At 43.7% G+C, this 10,666-nt stretch overlaps 1 long non-coding RNA gene and 1 pseudogene across 2 annotated transcripts; one reads left to right on the plus strand and one right to left on the minus strand.

Annotated features, from left to right (window-relative positions):
• LOC119272609 overlaps positions 1-288 on the minus strand; it is a 4,741-nt pseudogene extending 4,453 nt beyond the window's left edge.
• A 103-nt stretch (positions 289-391) lies between these two features.
• On the plus strand, positions 392-3,098 carry LOC119269353. 2 transcript variants are annotated; one of them, XR_005133568.1, is made up of 2 exons: positions 392-1,707; positions 2,782-3,098. It is a non-coding gene; the product is annotated as an uncharacterized LOC119269353 (long non-coding RNA). The 2 variants fall into 2 exon arrangements; XR_005133567.1 differs by having other exon boundaries at positions 392-809.
• The last annotated feature ends 7,568 nt before the right edge of the window (positions 3,099-10,666 follow it).

The raw sequence follows: 10,666 nt of genomic DNA on the forward strand, positions 1-10,666 counted from the left end.
AATTGTATGAACACATAGGTTATGTGAAACTTATTCATCTGATTTCCAAAATTAGAGCATTTATTGCAAAGACCAAATAAAATACTCTACAAAATAAATAAATACAGATAATTTGGCCTAACTCTAACATTTACCGAAGATCAAGATGGTTCTAATACCAACAATAGTAATTGCATATAATTTTTATCTACAGTGTCAACCATAAGTTTTATTACGTCATGTTACGGGAGCGACTAGAATAGAAGAACAGCTTGTGATGCAAAAATAGAAAAAACGCATCTGGGCCATCGGATTGGAGATTCATGGCCCAGATTCTGAGGAAGCGATCTGCGCGCACAATTTGCAAAAAGCTCCCCCGCTGTAAGTAATTTGTTCCATATGTCCTCGTCGTTGAAACCCAGCCCGTACGCAGTTGCAGTGACCTAACCCCCTTCCCTGACCCCCAAGCGCGGCGGCGGCGGCCAGATCCCTCAACCAAGTTAGCCAAGTACGCGGGGCGGAGGTGATGTTCCACCTTTCCGATGGCTCTTGCCAGTTGTGTCGCCGGCGGCTCTGTTTGAGGCCGAGCAGATCTGATCTCGTGGAGTATTAAGATCCGCGTCGCAGTATGCTCATCGTTGCCTCCCGATCTCAGGCTCCGGCAGCGGCTGGTTAGTCGTTTCCTGTCAATCTCAGTACCTAGGATCATCTCGCATCCTCCTCCACCTCATCGGCTGCAAGCCGGAGGTGGGCTCCTCGGCTCCTTCCCAACCGGCCTGTGTGACGTGGTGCAAACATACAAGGCGTCACCACGGTGATTAATTCTTCTGGTAAACAAACAAATTGAGATGGGAGTATTAGCTAGTACATTTGTCCTTCATGGTTCCATCTCAATTTTATTAGCTAGTTGATTTATGCTGTATCTCTACATTATTTTCTTGTACTTGTTCATGTCATACTTGCTTACATGTGAATGATGCATTTTGGTAACTTTGGCCAATCAGGTCCAGTAACCTGGTGAATGATGTAGCACAGTCCAATTTGGCATTGTATTGGTTACAAAAAAGAATTACATTGTATAGCATCTGGCGGCCTTGGCTTTTGCTGGAGTGTGGATTTTTAACACCAACCGGAGCTCGTTCAGATGTGTATCTGAGCTCTGGGGAATTTAGTTGACACGTTCGGTCTTATATGCATAGTTTTTTTGTTCGTTTTTGAAATAACCAGTCACCCATTTCGGAGTTACTTATTATGTTCAAGGTGGGTGAAAACCTAAAAGAGTGAAGTGGTTTTATCCACAACAAAACTCTATTCTGCTCAAGATCACATCAGTTGTGAAGTTCACCAGTTAGTATTTGACATCAAGGTTTTTGCAAAGTTATTGTATATATATTTAATGGTATAGATCAAATTTACACTAATAGCTCAGTTCTTGAGCTTGCACTCACACACCGGCATCCAGAAGATAGCTAGTTACAACCAACACAGCAGAAGAGACTTTTATAAAGACAGCTATTTCATTTCGTAGTCGTAGAGCAGAGACACTTGTAGACCACAGGCTGCAGGAATCTCGTCCATCGGCACATTGCTTGGTCTAGGATCCATCGCTCGGCCGCGAATGCATCTAGACGACCTTGTGGCGACTGGCCATGGAGGCGGCAGGCGCACGCACTGCCACCGGCGAGAGATCTTGCAATTTGATTGAAGTCTCTGCTATCACTAAAGCAAGTATGCATGTTCGTGATTTAGGATTAATTCTTCTTCCATGACATGGGCCTCTCTCTCATCTTGTTCACTTATATTTCCCACGGTGTTGTAGTTTCCTTGTTATAACAATTTATAATATAGTGCATGACATCACTAATTTGCATCCGCATGATAGTCATAAAAATCCCTTTCCTGTTTGCCGTTGCTACTTATGCTTTTAGATAGTCGTTGAAACCTGTAATTTGCTGTTCAAGCATTCATTCTGTGTGGTTACCCGATCAAATTTTTTTCCAAGCCAAGTATGTTTGCAAATAATGTTGCAAGATATTTCTCATATAACACGACCTAGTGGAGTACCCAAACAAACACTATTGAGCTCTTTTCAGTAAAAAAAAAAGTACTATAGTGATGATGTTATGGTAAGTGTAGAAATGACTATTTTGCAGCGTATAGACTTGTTTATGCTTCACAATGTCAAGAATAGACATGTTACATGTTTATTATTATACTTGGTACATGGTTCACTTGTTTGTATTAGGGAGTGGCTCTGCTAATATTGTTCTTGTCGAACTCATGACCAGTTTTTGAGTGATTAAAATGTCCAGCAGCTTTGAGGGTTCAACACATGATTTTATCATAAGATATGCTCTTTTCTTATTTGTACATACGATAAGCTATTTGAAAATGGCAAGTTTTATAAAGGATGGATTTCTATTAGGACAATTATGTAAATAATTGTATTGCTTAATTCCGCGGGTTGTTACGAATCTCTAGAATGCACTAGAGTTATTTTCCTGTACAAGATAAATAATATTTGTATAATTTGTTCATTATTGCTAAGTTAGGATTATCCACAAAATAGTTGGCTTGTCTGCCATTTCCAACATAGAAACATACTTTAGGTTGCCTTTTCCGATTAATGTCATATCTTCTCTATTTATCCTTCCTTGTAGTGTGTGCAGCACACAGTTAGATGGTGGTTGTTTATGTATATTTATTTGAACAGCTCATGATTAATTTTTTAAGTATGAATGTATGGCACATACATGGACTTGCGCTAACTAAATCATATTTGCTACGTCTGAACTCTCCCAGGACAACAAGCTCGACGAACAAGAAGCACTGCATCTGGAGGCAACTGTTGTGTGCCGTCAAGATAGCAACGTTCATGCAGTTCTTAATGGCAATGCTTGTTGAGCGATGATTATTATAGTCCTTCAGACTTACCCTTGCCCGTCATGTACCAAAGTTGATGCAGTTTTCGCTAGCAATACTTGATCCTGTGATATGAGTGTCTTCTGTGTTATGCCTGGGATGTTACAGTTTGACATGTACTAAAAAATGCGGCGCTGATAGTCCAGTTTGACATGCACTCAAGTATTTGTTTCTGGAATGGTTCATTTTAACATTTATGCCATTTCTTGTGCCTGGTATGGTCCAGCTTACACGTACTCACATATTAGTGTGTGATGGTCATGTTCAAGTTTCTTGCATAATTAGTTTACATATGAAGGGAGGGAGCAGGAATGAGCGTTGTGAAGATATGGCATAGGTACTGCAGTATTTACTAAGAACAAAACGTTTGGACATGAAAAAAGTGGAGGTAGTTACTGCAAAAGTATCTTTTACATCTAACTAGTAGCAGGGGGGTTTTCATAAAATACACATTAAGTGGCCTAGGATCCCCCACTTGAATCTGTACCATCCACAATGGATCCGACGGCCCATATTCGTTTTTCTATTTTTGCATCACAAGCCATTCTTCTATTGTAGTCGCTCCCGTTACGCATGTTAAGTTCGAGCTAGGCGGTGATATCTTTTTTCACAAACAATAGCACGAACTCTCATTCTTTTACCATCAATTGTGCGAAAAATATAAAGTAGACATATGCTCCCACTATTCTTATTTACCCTGCCTATTAGTTTTGTCCCAAGTCAAACTTTATAAACTTTTACCAAGTTTATAGAAAACAATATGAACATTTATAATAAAAAGATGTGATGTATTCAAAGATGAATCTAATGGTATTGTAGATGTCAATAACTTTTTCTATAAACTTGTCTAAGTTCATAGAGATTGTAGACTTCAAACAAAGCTAATACACAGAGCAAATAAATATGGAGGGAGTACTATTTACATGAGACCTATTCATTCACTGAGATAAAATATAATACTCAATAAAAACAAATATAAAATTGTGAATTTGCTGCAACTCCAACATTTGTTGAAAACCAATACAGTTATAATACAACATTAGTTATTACACATAGCTCAATTACTACATATACACTAATTATTACATTCGTTCTTCTAGTGATGATTGATCCTTAAAAAGGGCAGCCCCAGTGCATATGTAGCTCCCGCTTGCGCAGGGTCTGGGGAAGGGTCCGACCACTTTGGGTCTATTGTATGCAGCCTTTTCCTACATTTTTGTAAGAGTCTGTTTTCAGGACTTGAACCACTGCGCCAAGGCTCCCCTTCTGATGATTAATCCCTAATGGAAGAAAAATTGTATAGGTTAACTGAGTGTATGTAGGTAGGAGTCTGAATCCTAAATGAGTTCTAAGTCAAATCACGCGCTAGGATTTCCCCTATTTGAAAAGGCAGCCACGGCTGGTTTCGAGACAATCAATAAAGAAGTTCTAGTTCCTAATCTCTTGTTGTCTCCTCTACCCCGTTATCTCCCTCACAGTTGATTGCGCGACACCCGACAACTGGCGACTCATCGTTGAAAAGCACCCCTTGGGCATGGCATCAACCTTCAATCTAAGAATCGTAACAGTTTGGTATCAAATTCCATGGCCCACTGTTGGCTCGGCTGAGGATGCTTCTCAAGTAGGAGGCGACAACACCTACACAGATCATGGCAGAATATTGGATCATGCAGTAGCAGTCGCTCTGCAAGATCATCACGCCCCACTCCACCGTGGAGGCTTGACCACCACACCCTATCTGGTGATCCAAGCACCCGGCTTGTTGGGTTCACTGCCCTCTAGCAGCAACCTGACGACTCCCTCCACCACCATTGTAGCATCTACGGCCAACATACGCTCATATCATCTACCATGTCTCAACTAGCATACCTACAGTCCACCACGTTCCACACCACTACCACTACCACTACTCCAATCTATGCTCCAATTCACCCACAAACCTTACAATATCGTGCCACTGCCTACGCACTACCACCAATCGCATCACCTTAGCTTTTCTATACTCGCCTAGTCCACCATCATACAAGCACCCTCTCCACTAGCAGCCACCACGATAATTATACCAGCCTCCAAACCATATTTGTTCTCCGTTAAATCAAGGTGGTTATAATGCGAACAATAATTACTAACAATAGAACATACTATTTATTAGCAATTAGTACTCACACGCAAATCTGATCACTAACCATACATTTATCTAATAGAGCTAATCAACCAAAAGCAAAAACAAAAAGTATGGATTTATTTGACAAATTAAAAAGATGTTTATAAAAACAACACTAACAAGTAAATAAGCAGGTAAACATATAATATTTACATGAGACATTTTAAATCATTTGATTAACTGTGAATTATAAACAATAAATAATAATACAAAATATAGTAGTATGTCGAACTATATAAAGTTTTATGATTTTGCCAAAGAAAAACCAAGATGGTTATGATGACAACACTAAGTATTACGTACACAACTAAGCATATTTGATTTAGCTAGTCCTTTTTCCTTAAGAAATTAGCAATTAATGGTCTCAAACAAAAATGTTATAATTGACCATGCATCTTTTATTTGATATATAGCTAGTATGTTTCCCTTTATGTGACAAATATAATACTATATAAAAATAAAAATAAATTTATGAACTTGCCAACTCCAAGACTAGTTGAAACTCAAGATGATTATTGTAACACTAATTATCACATATACAACTAAACATAATCCTTTATTGACAGCCTTTTCCCCTTACAATGTAAGCAAGTGGTGCTCACACATAAATCTTATCACTGGTCATTCATCCTTTATGTGTTTGCGTTAATTGACTAACTTACCATTAAAAGATATTGGAGTTCCAGGAAAACAACGTAATAACTAAAGAGAGAAGTCCATATTTCTACTCTGATAGCAACTCAATATTAATAGTTTAACACCCATCACATGGACATAATTACCACTCATAGTGATTACTAATTATAGCGAACAAGAGTTGTGTCCAAACTATAATCATGCATTGTCAATCACCAGATTTCTACATAGATATTTAAGATATGAATCCTGCGTGCAGATCGACCTCCTGCTGAGCAATTTCAGTACAACAATCAAAATATACATTGCATATTAAAAAAAACAGCCACAAACTTTTAAAGGATTAATCATATAAATTATCAAATATGAGCAATACAAGGAAGAGATTTGCATCACTTACTCTCACCACGGTTTTTGACGTGAAATAAGTCGAGTTTCTATATAGACCCATCGCGATGGCTACTATTTGTAAAGATGAAGGCTGATGGTACATTGAGCTGCTTGGTTTCCCTGCTCGTTTCTGCTCCATCCTTCCCTTTGATGATGCCAACTTGTTCGCCCAGAGGATTACTGGAGGTGCAGAAAAAAGCATTGCCATAAGGGAGTTGGCTGGGCCCAACCGGCTTAGGGCATGGCCAATGCTCCACCCTGAACAGCTGCCCTAGCTCTTTATGTCATCTTTGATGCGCCAAATCAGCCCAACCTGTTGCTTCAAAAGCAAAGTGGGATCTTGCAGAGGAACCGGGTTCTTCCCTGGCAAAAGCACAAAAGGTGGGGCAAAGCAAGGAGAGGGGTGCGTACTGGAGATTGAAGAAAAATTAGGTTGAGGAAAAGTGTGGGCCCGATGAGGCAATGGATGCATTGGGTGGATGAAATTTTTAGCAACTGCTTCGTACAATTTTGAGTACGTGGATCATGGGGCAGCAGTATGGTATAGCCTCCATTGTACATGCCCTTACCCCGTTCCATTCGGCCATGCATTGCAATATTCCTTTGCCATCAGGAAGGATTCGTAAGCAGATCTATCATCAAAGAGCAATATTAGAATCCGATTCAGATAGGATACAGACACGCTATCACGCAGGATAGAAATGTAAATATAATCACACCGGTTCTAACTCTAGCTCAACAGAAATATAATTCCCCACTACTAAGAAAAAGATATAAATTCCAATAAGACTTGGCCGAATACGATTCAAGCGCTCAAAATTCAACTTTGGTGTCAATAGAAATCATATAAACGCACCGGGAGCTACGGTACAGATTCCGCCGTGAGTGGAGCATCTCGTTGCGCAAGTTCGGGGAGGCAAGGCAGAGCGGAGTTGAGGCGAGATGAACAGATGGTACGGGAGGGGAGGCCGAGAGGCGGCGTGGTCGAGACTTTGGAGATGAATGAGCGAGGCGGCGTGGTTGAGACCCGGCTACTTGGGGCATGGAAACTGGCGTCCGATCCGAAATCTGCGGTCCAGATCAAGTCATGTTCGGCCCACCAGATTGCATTATGATCTTTAGCAGAAAAACACCGTTTGTATACATTCTTTCTCGTAACCGGTACCAGCCCGAAGCCCCAAATCTGTCCCGAGCTTATACAGCCCGCATGAGCTAGGTTAGCGCGGCGGCGTGCGGTGCTCAGCGTGCCGGTCCAGGCGATGGCGGTGTGGTGGTGAGCTCCTCAAGCGCGGCTGGTAGTAGTAGTAGGCGACTCCCGTCCACTCTTTTTTTTTCTCGAGTGAGAACCCGTCCACTATTTCCGCTGAGATCCAGAGGTGACTTCGATTAGGCAAATAGGTTATGCTCCCACGAATTTGTATTCTTGTTTTCTGTTATAAGCTATTTGCTCGATCTAGATCTATTGGTTTTCCCTTCTAAGTATACTCTGCAGTGGATCATGGACTAGTAAACCAGGTGGAAGTTGTAGTCATGTTTACAAGCATTTCTGCCAAAGCACGCGTTACGTGCATGTAATCCAAATACAGGGAAGTGACAATGCACACGCCTCTAGGGAACCTGGTCCTGAGAGCATCTACCGCCGGACTTGGCAAATGCGGCCCCTCAAACAACGTGTCCAGATGTGTTTGTGGGCATTGATCGGACACGCCTCATATGTTTGCATCCGCACCTGTGTTCTCATATCCGAAACCTCAAACCCATGCAACCCATGCAACGTTACATATCTATACCTACTATTGAAGGGAATAGGTATTCTTGGTTTAGTTTAGTCCTTTACATTTGGTTTACACACGTTAAGCGATCTGGGCCAGTTACGTTTGGTTTACACACGTTAAGCGATCTGGGCCAGTTACTTGTATGTTGATGGGCCTTTTATGGACTTTCATAGAGAGACCGCGAAAAATAATTGGGTCAAAATAAATCAACATTGTGGAAATTGAACACAAGACCTCCTGTCTATCTCTTAGATATAACAACCAAAGACTTATGCACCTTCCATATTTACTAATCCCAACTCACTCTAAATATACAAATGGCAGTCATCATGTTTATTTATTTTGTTTGCGAGAAAAAGGAGTTGATATTAAAACGGCCAAATTACTGAAAGGTCCACACAGAAAAGGAAATTACAACCAAGCCCATCTGCAACCTGACTACGCCGACGCCGTGGACGAGCCGGTGACGCGTCGTTCGCCGCTGCTCGCTGACGCCTTGGATCGAAGCAGCCCCCGGGCGAAACGGGAAGTCTCCGATCAACGGTCCCTGAGGACCTACACCCATGGCCGTCGTCATCATCGCACCGCTCAACATCGCCTTCCTTCTCCAGATCTTCAACCGCCGGAATCGCCATCCCTCGATCTCCGGCACGGGGGAACCGTGCACGGCCTCTCCACCGAGCAGCGAGCACGAAGAAAGGAGCTGGTCCACCGCGGAGCTCCACCGGAACTTCGCCGTCGAAGGGAAGACCAACACCTACAAAAAGCCGATCCAGTCGCACCGCCGCCTCCACGACGCCACCGGCTGGCTCCCTAGGCACTCCTACACTATGTACATGCTGCAAATCAGGCCTCCCCCGTCCTCCCACCGCCGGAGCGTCCGGCGGAGGGCGAGGGAGCGGCCAATTCAGCAACGGCGAGGTGGAGAGCCCGGGGTTCGCACAAATCGCCCTTCGTTCCTGTAGATGGGGAAGGGTGAGGTCCAAGGCTCATGTTTAGGGAGAGCTAATTAAGCAAATGAGCTAATAAAGAAAGGATTACAGGCTTAAATATAATATTTTAAATGAATGTGGCTAATTAAAGAAAAGATTATGGGTAAATCGGTGGAATAACTATTAGAAAGATTGTGGTCTTAATAAATTCTACATGAAGGATATGAGGTAAAAAGGTAGGATAATTAAAAGAAAGGATGTATAGGCCTTAATGTGTTGGGGCTACTAAATTAGAAAAGGAAGGATTTGATTCCCGACTAAAACGGGTGAGGACTTCATGGTAATTAATGAAAGGATCGTACTTAAATGCCATTAAAAAAGATTGTATTTAAATGAAATTAGTGGGACACATTACGCCTCGCAAAGAAAATATGAACACGACTAAATTGCGACGTATGATGCATTGCGACATGTTCTTCATAATAAATCCGATGCTGTGGGACATTGTGCTTGTGCAAAACATCAATTTTCCCCGTTGCAACGCACGGACATATGTGCTAGTAACTATAAACATGATCAACTAGCCGGATCATCATTGCATCGCCGGACAAAAGCACATAATTCATTGAAAGTTCAACGGTGGACAGTGCAAATTCACACTTACAAATAGTTACAACATAGATAAAACATAAATAAAAAGGGGAAGGGTGAAGGAAATCACCATTTCCTCGCCGGCCCCTTCCCCTTCCAGTCGCCGGCGCAGCTGTGCCCCTCCTACTTATAGGTGTCGGCGTGTGGAGGTGTGTCGTCGTTGGAGTTGAAGGTAGAGCCGTTCGTCAGGTCAGAGTCTGAGCTGCACCTTTTGTCCAAAAGCCTATGGAGCAGGCAGTCCTACTCCTTCGCATGGCAGACCGCCTTCGCCTTCGCCACCGCCTCCTTGTTTGCCTCGCGCTCCGACAATTCAATGGCGAGTCGAAGCGCATTGGCATTCTTGCAGCAGAGGCTCCACACATCTGTCTCGCCGTCGTGAGAGAGAGGCGGAGGACAAACGCGAGGAGCGTGACATCGGGATCGACCGGCGCGCTAGGGATGGACCGACGCGCGGACAGTGCCTCCCCCGCCGCTGCCCTCTCCCTTGCTGCCGTCGCTCGTGCCTCGGGCTCGGGTGTCCTCGTGCGCGCTAGCCCAAGCACGAGCACGAGGACCCAACGGTGGTCGAGTACCACTTCTGGAGCAGGGGGTGGCGCTGGGCGGCGTACTTGAAGGAGTGGAGTGGAGCGGCTGGAGCTGTGCGCCGGGCGGGACAGACCGGCGACATTGCTGACGCTGTGTCGACGGGCATCGGGCGCTGATGAAGTAGATTCACTGCTACCGGATCCGCCTTGTTGGTCGAATTGCGCATCGCCGTTGGAGCCGGATTCCCCACCGAAGGCAGCGTTGCTGCGGTCACCGGCCGTCGAATGGGCTCGGAGGGGATCGAAAGAGGAGTGGACGTAGAGGGGACTAAACCGGAGTTCGGATTGACTGCAGTCTAGGGTTTTTCGGATGGGGATATTTGTGGGGCACGCATGGGCCAAGCTGGGTCAAGCCGACGTGACGGACGCGCCTGAACCGCTTCAAATCTGCTCCATATTTAGGCTGGATATGAAGGACGCTCGACAGCCCAGACATTTGAGAACGGTTTAAGTCACTTGACCGGATTGTTTTTTCACGACCTTCAGTGACCTGGTCGTCCATCCGGACGTTTGAAAATGGTTTGGGTGCTCTAAGCGAACCACCTTGTCCTCTGTCCGATCAACCACTGTAAGGGCACGTTTGACTGGAAAGCTCAAACAGTCAATCCAAATACCGGGGAGTGGCAAAGGTAC

This window comes from Triticum dicoccoides, chromosome 3A (genome assembly GCF_002162155.2).
Source record: "Triticum dicoccoides isolate Atlit2015 ecotype Zavitan chromosome 3A, WEW_v2.0, whole genome shotgun sequence".
Lineage (NCBI taxonomy): Eukaryota > Viridiplantae > Streptophyta > Magnoliopsida > Poales > Poaceae > Triticum > Triticum dicoccoides.